The sequence below is a fragment of the Phyllobates terribilis genome, unplaced genomic scaffold (assembly GCF_046119375.1).
Source record: "Phyllobates terribilis strain yellow unplaced genomic scaffold, ASM4611937v1 Scaffold_1__5_contigs__length_1240528914, whole genome shotgun sequence".
In the NCBI taxonomy this organism is placed as follows: Eukaryota; Metazoa; Chordata; class Amphibia; order Anura; family Dendrobatidae; genus Phyllobates; species Phyllobates terribilis.
In genome coordinates, this window is record NW_027362761.1 from 1,208,337,355 (window position 1) to 1,208,351,202 (window position 13,848).

Consider the following 13,848-nt stretch of genomic DNA (forward strand, 5'->3'; position numbering starts at 1 on the left):
GTTATATTCTTGTACATAGGAGCAGTATTATAGTAGTTATAATCTTGTACATAGGGGGCAGTATTATAGTAGTTATATCCTTGTACATAGGGGACAGTATTATAGTAGTTATATTCTTGTTCATAGGAGCAGTATTATAGTAGTTATAGTCTTACACATAGGGGCAGTATTATAGTAGTTATATTCTTGTACATAGGGGGCAGTATTATAGTAGTTATATTCTTGTACATAGGGGGCAGTATTATAGTAGTTATATTCTTGTACATAGGGGCAGTATTATAGTAGTTATATTCTTGTACATAGCAGCAGTATTATAGTAGTTATATTCTTGTACATAGGAGCAGTATTATAGTAGTTATATTCTTGTACATAGGAGCAGTATTATAGTAGTTATATTCTTGTATATAGGGGACAGTATTATAGTAGTTATATTCTTGTACACAGGGGGCAGTATTATAGTAGTTATATACTTGTACATAGGGGGCAGTATTATAGTAGTTATATTCTTGTACACAGGGGGCAGTATTATAGTAGTTATATTCTTGTACATAGGAGCAGTATTATAGTAGTTATATTCTTGCACATAGGGGCAGTATTATAGTAGTTATATTCTTGTACATACTGGCACTATTATAGTAGTTATATTCTTGTACATAGGGAGCAGTATTATAGTAGTTATATTCTTGTACATAGGGGACAGTATTATAGTAGTTATATTCTTGTACATAGGGGACAGTATTATAGTAGTTATATTCTTGTACATAGGGGACAGTATTATAGTAGTTATATTCTTGTATTTAGGAGCAGTATTATAGTAGTTATATTCTTGCACATAGGAGCAGTATTATAGTAGTTATAGTCTTGCACATAGGGGCAGTATTATAGTAGTTATATTCTTGTACATAGGAGCAGCATTATAGTAGTTATATTCTTGTACACAGGGGGCAGTATTATAGTAGTTATATTCTTGTACTTAGGAGCAGTATTATAGTAGTTATATTCTTGCACATAGGAGCAGTATTATAGTAGTTATATTCTTGTACATAGGAGCAGTTTTATAGTAGCTATATTCTTGTACATAGGGGGCAGTATTATGGTAGTTATATTCTTGTACATAGTGGCAGTATTATAGTAGTTATATTCTTGTACATAGGAGCAGTATTATAGTGGTTATATTCTTGTACATAGGAGCAGTATTATAGTAGTTATAGTCTTGTACATAGGGGCAGCATTATAGTAGTTATATTCTTGTACATAGGGGGCAGTATTATAGTAGTTATATTCTTGTACATATGGGGCAGTATTATAGTAGTTATATTCTTGTAGATAGGGGGCAGTATTATAGTAGTTATATTCTTGTTAATAAGAGCAGTATTATAGTAGTTATATTCTTGCACATAGGAGCAGTATTATCGTAGTTATATCCTTGTGCATAGGGGGCAGTATTATAGTAGTTATATTCTTGCACATAGGAGCATTATTATCGTAGTTATATCCTTGCGCATAGTGGGCAGTATTATAGTAGTTATATTCTTGCACATAGGAGCATTATTATCGTAGTTATATCCTTGTGCATAGGTGGCAGTATTATAGTAGTTATAGTCTTGTACATAGGGGGCAGTATTATAGTAGTTATATTCTTGTACATAGGGGCAGTATTATAGTAGTTATATTCTTGTACATAGGGGGCAGTATTATAGTAGTTATAGTCTCGTACATAGAGGCAGTATTATAGTAGTTATATTCTTGTACATAGGGGCAGTATTATAGTAGTTATGTTCTTGTACATAGGGCCAATATTATAGAAGTTATATTATTGTACATAGGAGCAGTATTATAGTAGTTATATTTTTGTACATAGGAGCAGTATTATAGTAGTTATATTCTTGTACATAGGGGCAGTATTATAGTAGTTATATTCTTGTACATAGGGGGCAGTATTATAGTAGTTATATTCTTGTACATAGGGGCAGTATTATAGAAGTTATATTCTTGTACATAGGGGGCAGTATTATAGTAGTTATATTCTTGTACATAGGGGCAGTATTATAGTAGTTATATCCTTGTACATAGGGGGCCGTATTATAGTAGTTATATTGTTGTACATAGGAGCAGTATTATAGTAGTTATAATCTTGTACATAGGGGGCAGTATTATAGTAGTTATATTCTTGTACATAGGGGGCAGTATTATGGTAGTTATATTCTTGTACATAGTGGCAGTATTATAGTAGTTATATTCTTGTACATAGGAGCAGTATTATAGTGGTTATATTCTTGTACATAGGAGCAGTATTATATTAGTTATAGTCTTGCACATAGGGGCAGTATTATAGTAGTTATATTCTTGTACATAGGGGGCAGTATTATAATAGTTATATTATTGTACATAGGGGCAGTATTATAGTAGTTATATTCTTGTACATAGCTGCAGTATTATAGTAGTTATATTCTTGTAAATAGGGGACAGTATTATCGTAGTTATATTCTTGTACACAGTGGGCAGTATTATAGTAGTTATATTCTTGTACATAGGGGGCAGTATTATAGTAGTTATATTCTTGTACACAGGGGGCAGTATTATAGTAGTTATATTCTTGCACATAGGAGCAGTATTATAGTAGTTATATTCTTGTACATAGGAGCAGTTTTATAGTAGTTATATACTTGTACATAGGAGCAGTATTATAGTAGTTATATTCTTGTATATAGTTAGCAGTATTATAGTAGTTATATTCTCGTACATAGTGGCAGTATTATAGTAGTTATATTCTCCTACATAGTGGCAGTATTATAGTAGTTATATTATCGTACATAGGGGCGGTATTATAGTAGTTATATTCTTGTATATAGGGGCAGTATTATAGTAGTTATATTCTTGTACATAGGAGCAGTATTATAGTAGTTATATTCTTGTACATAGGGGCAGTATTATAGTAGTTATATTCTTGTACATAGTGGCAGTATTATAGTAGTTATATTCTTGTACATAGGAGCAGTATTATAGTGGTTATATTCTTGTACATAGGAGCAGTATTATAGTAGTTATAGTCTTGTACATAGGGGCAGCATTATAGTAGTTATATTCTTGTACATAGGGGGCAGTATTATAGTAGTTATATTCTTGTACATATGGGGCAGTATTATAGTAGTTATATTCTTGTAGATAGGGGGCAGTATTATAGTAGTTATATTCTTGTACATAGGAGCAGTATTATAGTAGTTATATTCTTGTACATAGGGGGCAGTATTATAGTAGTTATATTCTTGTTAATAAGAGCAGTATTATAGTAGTTATATTCTTGCACATAGGAGCATTATTATCGTAGTTATATCCTTGTGCATAGGGGGCAGTATTATAGTAGTTATATTCTTGCACATAGGAGCAGTATTATAGTAGTTATATTCTTGCACATAGGGGCAGTATTATAGTAGTTATATTCTTGTACATACTGGCACTATTATAGTAGTTATATTCTTGTACATAGGGAGCAGTATTATAGTAGTTATATTCTTGTACATAGGGGACAGTATTATAGTAGTTATATTCTTGTACATAGGGGACAGTATTATAGTAGTTATATTCTTGTACATAGGGGACAGTATTATAGTAGTTATATTCTTGTATTTAGGAGCAGTATTATAGTAGTTATATTCTTGCACATAGGAGCAGTATTATAGTAGTTATAGTCTTGCACATAGGGGCAGTATTATAGTAGTTATATTCTTGTACATAGGAGCAGCATTATAGTAGTTATATTCTTGTACACAGGGGGCAGTATTATAGTAGTTATATTCTTGTACTTAGGAGCAGTATTATAGTAGTTATATTCTTGCACATAGGAGCAGTATTATAGTAGTTATATTCTTGTACATAGGAGCAGTTTTATAGTAGCTATATTCTTGTACATAGGGGGCAGTATTATGGTAGTTATATTCTTGTACATAGTGGCAGTATTATAGTAATTATACTCTTGTACATAGGAGCAGTATTATAGTGGTTATATTCTTGTACATAGGAGCAGTATTATAGTAGTTATAGTCTTGTACATAGGGGCAGCATTATAGTAGTTATATTCTTGTACATAGGGGGCAGTATTATAGTAGTTATATTCTTGTACATATGGGGCAGTATTATAGTAGTTATATTCTTGTAGATAGGGGGCAGTATTATAGTAGTTATATTCTTGTTAATAAGAGCAGTATTATAGTAGTTATATTCTTGCACATAGGAGCAGTATTATCGTAGTTATATCCTTGTGCATAGGGGGCAGTATTATAGTAGTTATATTCTTGCACATAGGAGCATTATTATCGTAGTTATATCCTTGCGCATAGTGGGCAGTATTATAGTAGTTATATTCTTGCACATAGGAGCATTATTATCGTAGTTATATCCTTGTGCATAGGTGGCAGTATTATAGTAGTTATAGTCTTGTACATAGGGGGCAGTATTATAGTAGTTATATTCTTGTACATAGGGGCAGTATTATAGTAGTTATATTCTTGTACATAGGGGGCAGTATTATAGTAGTTATAGTCTCGTACATAGAGGCAGTATTATAGTAGTTATATTCTTGTACATAGGGGCAGTATTATAGTAGTTATGTTCTTGTACATAGGGCCAATATTATAGAAGTTATATTATTGTACATAGGAGCAGTATTATAGTAGTTATATTTTTGTACATAGGAGCAGTATTATAGTAGTTATATTCTTGTACATAGGGGCAGTATTATAGTAGTTATATTCTTGTACATAGGGGGCAGTATTATAGTAGTTATATTCTTGTACATAGGGGCAGTATTATAGAAGTTATATTCTTGTACATAGGGGGCAGTATTATAGTAGTTATATTCTTGTACATAGGGGCAGTATTATAGTAGTTATATCCTTGTACATAGGGGGCCGTATTATAGTAGTTATATTGTTGTACATAGGAGCAGTATTATAGTAGTTATAATCTTGTACATAGGGGGCAGTATTATAGTAGTTATATTCTTGTACATAGGGGGCAGTATTATGGTAGTTATATTCTTGTACATAGTGGCAGTATTATAGTAGTTATATTCTTGTACATAGGAGCAGTATTATAGTGGTTATATTCTTGTACATAGGAGCAGTATTATATTAGTTATAGTCTTGCACATAGGGGCAGTATTATAGTAGTTATATTCTTGTACATAGGGGGCAGTATTATAATAGTTATATTATTGTACATAGGGGCAGTATTATAGTAGTTATATTCTTGTACATAGCTGCAGTATTATAGTAGTTATATTCTTGTAAATAGGGGACAGTATTATCGTAGTTATATTCTTGTACACAGTGGGCAGTATTATAGTAGTTATATTCTTGTACATAGGGGGCAGTATTATAGTAGTTATATTCTTGTACACAGGGGGCAGTATTATAGTAGTTATATTCTTGCACATAGGAGCAGTATTATAGTAGTTATATTCTTGTACATAGGAGCAGTTTTATAGTAGTTATATACTTGTACATAGGAGCAGTATTATAGTAGTTATATTCTTGTATATAGTTAGCAGTATTATAGTAGTTATATTCTCGTACATAGTGGCAGTATTATAGTAGTTATATTCTCCTACATAGTGGCAGTATTATAGTAGTTATATTATCGTACATAGGGGCAGTATTATAGTAGTTATATTCTTGTATATAGGGGCAGTATTATAGTAGTTATATTCTTGTACATAGGAGCAGTATTATAGTAGTTATATTCTTGTACATAGGGGCAGTATTATAGTAGTTATATTCTTGTACATAGTGGCAGTATTATAGTAGTTATATTCTTGTACATAGGAGCAGTATTATAGTGGTTATATTCTTGTACATAGGAGCAGTATTATAGTAGTTATAGTCTTGTACATAGGGGCAGCATTATAGTAGTTATATTCTTGTACATAGGGGGCAGTATTATAGTAGTTATATTCTTGTACATATGGGGCAGTATTATAGTAGTTATATTCTTGTAGATAGGGGGCAGTATTATAGTAGTTATATTCTTGTACATAGGAGCAGTATTATAGTAGTTATATTCTTGTACATAGGGGGCAGTATTATAGTAGTTATATTCTTGTTAATAAGAGCAGTATTATAGTAGTTATATTCTTGCACATAGGAGCATTATTATCGTAGTTATATCCTTGTGCATAGGGGGCAGTATTATAGTAGTTATATTCTTGCACATAGGAGCATTATTATCGTAGTTATATCCTTGCGCATAGTGGGCAGTATTATAGTAGTTATATTCTTGCACATAGGAGCATTATTATCGTAGTTATATCCTTGTGCATAGGTGGCAGTATTATAGTAGTTATAGTCTTGTACATAGGGGGCAGTATTATAGTAGTTATATTCTTGTACATAGGGGCAGTATTATAGTAGTTATATTCTTGTACATAGGGGGCAGTATTATAGTAGTTATAGTCTCGTACATAGAGGCAGTATTATAGTAGTTATATTCTTGTACATAGGGGCAGTATTATAGTAGTTATGTTCTTGTACATAGGGCCAATATTATAGAAGTTATATTATTGTACATAGGAGCAGTATTATAGTAGTTATATTTTTGTACATAGGAGCAGTATTATAGTAGTTATATTCTTGTACATAGGGGCAGTATTATAGTAGTTATATTCTTGTACATAGGGGGCAGTATTATAGTAGTTATATTCTTGTACATAGGGGCAGTATTATAGAAGTTATATTCTTGTACATAGGGGGCAGTATTATAGTAGTTATATTCTTGTACATAGGGGCAGTATTATAGTAGTTATATCCTTGTACATAGGGGGCAGTATTATAGTAGTTATATTGTTGTACATAGGAGCAGTATTATAGTAGTTATAATCTTGTACATAGGGGGCAGTATTATAGTAGTTATATTCTTGTACATAGGGGGCAGTATTATGGTAGTTATATTCTTGTACATAGTGGCAGTATTATAGTAGTTATATTCTTGTACATAGGAGCAGTATTATAGTGGTTATATTCTTGTACATAGGAGCAGTATTATATTAGTTATAGTCTTGCACATAGGGGCAGTATTATAGTAGTTATATTCTTGTACATAGGGGGCAGTATTATAATAGTTATATTATTGTACATAGGGGCAGTATTATAGTAGTTATATTCTTGTACATAGCTGCAGTATTATAGTAGTTATATTCTTGTAAATAGGGGACAGTATTATCGTAGTTATATTCTTGTACACAGTGGGCAGTATTATAGTAGTTATATTCTTGTACATAGGGGGCAGTATTATAGTAGTTATATTCTTGTACACAGGGGGCAGTATTATAGTAGTTATATTCTTGCACATAGGAGCAGTATTATAGTAGTTATATTCTTGTACATAGGAGCAGTTTTATAGTAGTTATATACTTGTACATAGGAGCAGAATTATAGTAGTTATATTCTTGTATATAGTTAGCAGTATTATAGTAGTTATATTCTCGTACATAGTGGCAGTATTATAGTAGTTATATTCTCCTACATAGTGGCAGTATTATAGTAGTTATATTATCGTACATAGGGGCAGTATTATAGTAGTTATATTCTTGTATATAGGGGCAGTATTATAGTAGTTATATTCTTGTACATAGGAGCAGTATTATAGTAGTTATATTCTTGTACATAGGGGCAGTATTATAGTAGTTATATTCTTGTACATAGGGCCAGTATTATAGTAGTTATATTCTTGTACATAGGAGCAGTATTATAGTAGTTATATTCTTGTACATAGGGGGCAGTATTATAGTAGTTATATTCTTGTACATAGGAGCAGTATTATAGTAGTTATATTCTTGTACATAGGAGCAGTATTATAGTATTTATATTCTTGTACATAGGGGACTGTATTACAGTAGTTATATTCTTGTTCATAGGGGGCAGTATTATAGTAGTTATATTCTTGTACACAGGGGGCAGTATTATAGTAGTTATATTCTTGTACACAGGGGGCAGTATTATAGTAGTTATAGTCTTGTACATAGGAGCAGTATTATATTAGTTATAGTCTTGCACATAGGGGCAGTATTATAGTAGTTATATTCTTGTACATAGGGGGCAGTATTATAGTAGTTATATTCTTGTACATAGCAGCAGTATTATAGTAATTATATTCTTGTACATAGGGGACAGTATTATAGTAGTTATATTCTTGTACATAGGGGACAGTATTATAGTAGTTATATTCTTGTACATAGGGGACAGTATTATAGTAGTTATATTCTTGTACACAGTGGGCAATATTATAGTAGTTATATTCTTGTACACAGGGGGCAGTATTATAGTAGTTATATTCTTGTACATAGGGGGCAGTATTATAGTAGTTATATTCTTGTACATAGGGGACAGTATTATAGTAGTTATATTCTTGTACACAGTGGGCAATATTATAGTAGTTATATTCTTGTGCACAGTGGGCTATATTATAGTAGTTATATTCTTGTACATAGGGGGCAGTATTATAGTAGTTATTTTCTTGTACATAGGGGGCAGTATTATAGTAGTTATATTCTTGTACACAGGGGGCAATATTATAGTAGTTATATTCTTGCACATAGGAGCAGTATTATAGTAGTTATATTCTTGTAACTAGGAGCAGTTTTATAGTAGTTATATACTTGTACATAGGAGCAGTATTATAGTAGTTATATTCTTGTATATAGTTAGCAGTATTATAGTAGTTATATTCTCGTACATAGTGGCAGTATTATAGTAGTTATATTCTCCTACATAGTGGCAGTATTATAGTAGTTATATTCTCGTACATAGGGGCAGTATTATAGTAGTTATATTCTTGTATATAGGGGCAGTATTATAGTAGTTATATTCTTGTACATAGGAGCAGTATTATAGTAGTTATATTCTTGTACATAGGGGCAGTATTATAGTAGTTATATTCTTGTACATAGGGCCAGTATTATAGTAGTTATATTCTTGTACATAGGAGCAGTATTATAGTAGTTATATTCTTGTACATAGGGGGCAGTATTATAGTAGTTATATTCTTGTACATAGGAGCAGTATTATAGTAGTTATATTCTTGTACATAGGAGCAGTATTATAGTATTTATATTCTTGTACATAGGGGACAGTATTACAGTAGTTATATTCTTGTTCATAGGGGGCAGTATTATAGTAGTTATATTCTTGTACACAGGGGGCAGTATTATAGTAGTTATATTCTTGTACATAGGAGCAGTATTATAGTAGTTATATTCTTGCACATAGGGGCAGTATTATAGTAGTTATATTCTTGCACATAGGGGCAGTATTATAGTCGTTATATTCTTGTACATAGGGGCACTATTTTAGTAGTTATATTCTTGTACATAGGAGCGGTATTATAGTATTTATATTCTTGTACATAGGGGCAGTATTATAGTAGTTATATTCTTGTACAAAGGAGCAGTATTATAGTAGTTATATTCTTGTACATAGGGGCAGTATTATAGTAGTTATATTCTTGTACAAAGGAGCAGTATTATAGTAGTTATATTCTTGTACATAGGGGGCAGTATTATAGTAGTTATATTGTTGTACATAGGAGCAGTATTATAGTAGTTATAATCTTGTACATAGGGGGCAGTATTATAGTAGTTGTATTCTTGTACATAGGGTGCAGTATTATAGTAGTTATATTCTTGTACATAGGAGCAGTATTATAGTAGTTATATTCTTGTACATAGGGGGCAGTATTATAGTAGTTATATTGTTGTACATAGGAGCAGTATTATAGTAGTTATATTCTTGTACATAGGGGGCAGTATTATAGTAGTTATATTCTTGTACATAGGGGGCAGTATTATAGTAGTTTTAGTCTTGTACATAGGGGCAGTATTATAGTAGTTATATTCTTGTACATAGGGGCAGTATTATAGTAGTTATATTCTTGTACATAGCAGCAGTATTATAGTAGTTATATTCTTGTACATAGGAGCAGTATTATAGTATTTATATTCTTGTACATAGGGGACAGTATTATAGTAGTTATATTTTTGTACACAGGGGGCAGTATTATAGTAGTTATATTCTTGTACATAGGGGGCAGTATTATAGTAGTTATATTCTTGTACACAGGGGGCAGTATTATAGTAGTTATATTCTTGTACATAGGAGCAGTATTATAGTAGTTATATTCTTGAACATAGGAGCCGTATTATAGTAGTTATATTCTTGTATATAGGGAGCAGTATTATAGTAGTTGTATTCTTGTACATAGGAGCAGTATTATAGTAGTTATATTCTTGTACATAGGAGCAGTATTATAGTAGTTATATTCTTGTACATAGGAGCAGTATTATAGTAGTTATATTCTTGTACATAGGAGCAGTATTATAGTAGTTATATTCTTGTATATAGGGAGCAGTATTATAGTAGTTATATTCTTGTACATAGGGGCAGTATTATAGTAGTTATATTCTTGTACATAGGAGCAGTATTATAGTAGTTATATTCTTATACATAGCGGCAGTATTATAGTAGCTATATTCTTGTACATAGGAGCAGTATTATAGTAGTTATATTCTTGTACATAGGAGTAGTATTATAGTAGTTATATTCTTGTACATAGGAGCAGTATTATAGTAGTTATATTCTTGTACATAGTGGCAGTATTATAGTAGTTATATTCTTGTACATAGGGAGCAGTATTATAGTAGTTATATTCTTGTACATAGGGATCAGTATTATAGTAGTGATATTCTTGTACATAGGAGCAGTTTTATAGTAGTTATATTCTTGTACATAGGAGCAGTATTATAGTAGTTATATTCTTGTATATAGGGAGCAGTATTATAGTAGTTATATTCTTGTAAATAGCGGCAGTATTATAGTAGTTATATTCTTGTACATAGGAGCAGTATTATCGTAGTTATATTCTTGTACATAGGAGCAGTATTATAGTAGTTATATTCTTGTACATAGCGGCAGTATTATAGTAGTTATATTCTTGTACATAGGAGCAGTATTATAGTAGTTATATTCTTGTACTTAGCGGCAGTATTATAGTAGTTATATTCTTGTACATAGGAGCAGTATTATATTAGTTATATTCTTGTACATAGGGAGCAGTATTATAGTAGTTATATTCTTGTACATAGGAGCTGTATTATAGTAGTTATATTCTTGTACATAGGAGCAGTTTTATAGTAGTTATATTCTTGTACATAGGGAGCAGTATTATAATAGTTATATTCTTGTACATAGGAGCTGTAGTATAGTAGTTATATTCTTGTACATAGGAGCAGTTTTATAGTAGTTATATTCTTGTACATAGGAGCAGTATTATAGTAGTTATATTCTTGTACATAGCGGCAGTATTATAGTAGTTATATTCTTGTACATAGGTGCAGTATTATAGTAGTTATATTCTTGTACATAGGAGCAGTATTATAGTAGTTATATTCTTGTACATAGTGGCAGTATTATAGTAGTTATATTCTCGTACATATGAGCAGTATTATAGTAGTTATATTCTTGTACATAGCAGCAGTATTATAGTAGTTATATTCTTGGGCATAGGAGCAGTATTATAGTATTTATATTCTTGTACGCAGGGGGCAGTATTATAGCAGATATATTCTTGTACACAGGGAGCAGTATTATAGTAGTTATATTCTTGTACATAGGAGCAGTATTTTAGTAGTTATATTCTTGTACATAGGAGCTGTATTATAGTAGTTATATTCTTGTACATAGGGGCAGTATTATAGTAGTTATATTCTTGTACATAGGGGCAGTATTATAGTAGTTATATTCTTGTACATAGGGGCAGTATTATAGTAGTTATATTCTTGTACATAGGAGCAGTATTATAGTAGTTATATTCTTGTACATAGGGGGCCTTATTATAGTAGTTATATTCTTGTACATAGGTGCAGTATTATAGTAGTTATATTCTTGTACATAGGGGCAGTATTATAGTAGTTATATTCTTGTACATAGGGGCAGTATTATAGTAGTTATATTCTTGTACATAGGGGCACTATTTTAGTAGTTATATTCTTGTACATAGGAGCGGTATTATAGTATTTATATTCTTGTACATAGGGGCAGTATTATAGTAGTTATATTCTTGTACAAAGGAGCAGTATTATAGTAGTTATATTCTTGTACATAGGGGCAGTATTATAGTAGTTATATTCTTGTACAAAGGAGCAGTATTATAGTAGTTATATTCTTGTACATAGGGGGCAGTATTATAGTAGTTATATTGTTGTACATAGGAGCAGTATTATAGTAGCTATAATCTTGTACATAGGGGGCAGTATTATAGTAGTTGTATTCTTGTACCTAGGGGGCAGTATTATAGTAGTTATATTCTTGTACATAGGAGCAGTATTATAGTAGTTATATTCTTGTACATAGGGGGCAGTATTATAGTAGTTATATTGTTGTACATAGGAGCAGTATTATAGTAGTTATATTCTTGTACATAGGGGGCCTTATTATAGTAGTTATATTCTTGTACATAGGTGCAGTATTATAGTAGTTATATTCTTGTACATAGGAGCAGTTTTATAGTAGTTATATTCTTGTACATAGGAGCAGTATTATAGTAGTTATATTCTTGTACATAGCGGCAGTATTATAGTAGTTATATTCTTGTACATAGGTGCAGTATTATAGTAGTTATATTCTTGTACATAGGAGCAGTATTATAGTAGTTATATTCTTGTACATAGTGGCAGTATTATAGTAGTTATATTCTCGTACATAGGAGCAGTATTATAGTAGTTATATTCTTGTACATAGCAGCAGTATTATAGTAGTTATATTCTTGGACATAGGAGCAGTATTATAGTATTTATATTCTTGTACGCAGGGGGCAGTATTATAGCAGATATATTCTTGTACACAGGGAGCAGTATTATAGTAGTTATATTCTTGTACATAGGAGCAGTATTTTAGTAGTTATATTCTTGTACATAGGAGCTGTATTATAGTAGTTATATTCTTGTACATAGGGGCAGTATTATAGTAGTTATATTCTTGTACATAGGGGCAGTATTATAGTAGTTATATTCTTGTACATAGGGGCAGTATTATAGTAGTTATATTCTTGTACATAGGAGCAGTATTATAGTAGTTATATTCTTGTACATAGGGGGCCTTATTATAGTAGTTATATTCTTGTACATAGGTGCAGTATTATAGTAGTTATATTCATGTACATAGGAGCAGTATTATAGTTGTTATATTCTTGTACATAGGGGCAGTATTATAGTAGTTACATTCTTGTACATAAGGGCAGTATTATAGTAGTTATATTCTTGTACATAGGGGGCAGTATTATAGTAGTTATATTCTTGTACATAGGTTGCAGTATTATAGTAGTTATATTCTTGTACATAGGGGGCAGTATTATAGTAGTTATATTCTTGTACATAGGGGCAGTATTATAGTAGTTATATTCTTGTACATAGGGGGCAGTATTATAGTAGTTATATTCTGCCCTATGTGAAAGACTATAACTACTATAATACTGTGCCTATGCACAAGAATATAACTACTATAATGCTGCTCCTATATATATATATATATATATATATATATATATATATATATATATATATATATATATATATATATATATATATATATAGTACATAGGGGCTGTATTATAGTAGTTATATTCTTGTACATAGGGGCAGTATTATAGTAGTTATATTCTTGTACATAGGTGCAGTATTATAGTAGTTATATTCTTGTACATAGGGGCAGTATTATAGTAGTTATATTCTTGTACATAGGGGGCAGTATTATAGTGGTTATATTCTTGTACATAGGAGCAGTATTATAGTAGTTATATTCTTGT

At 31.1% G+C, this 13,848-nt stretch overlaps 1 protein-coding gene across 2 annotated transcripts in view; it reads left to right on the forward strand.

Moving 5' to 3' along the window:
* Positions 1-13,848, forward strand: part of SFXN5 (sideroflexin 5) — a 373,664-nt gene that overhangs the window by 95,453 nt on the left and 264,363 nt on the right. The gene's annotated exons all lie outside the window — the stretch shown is intronic.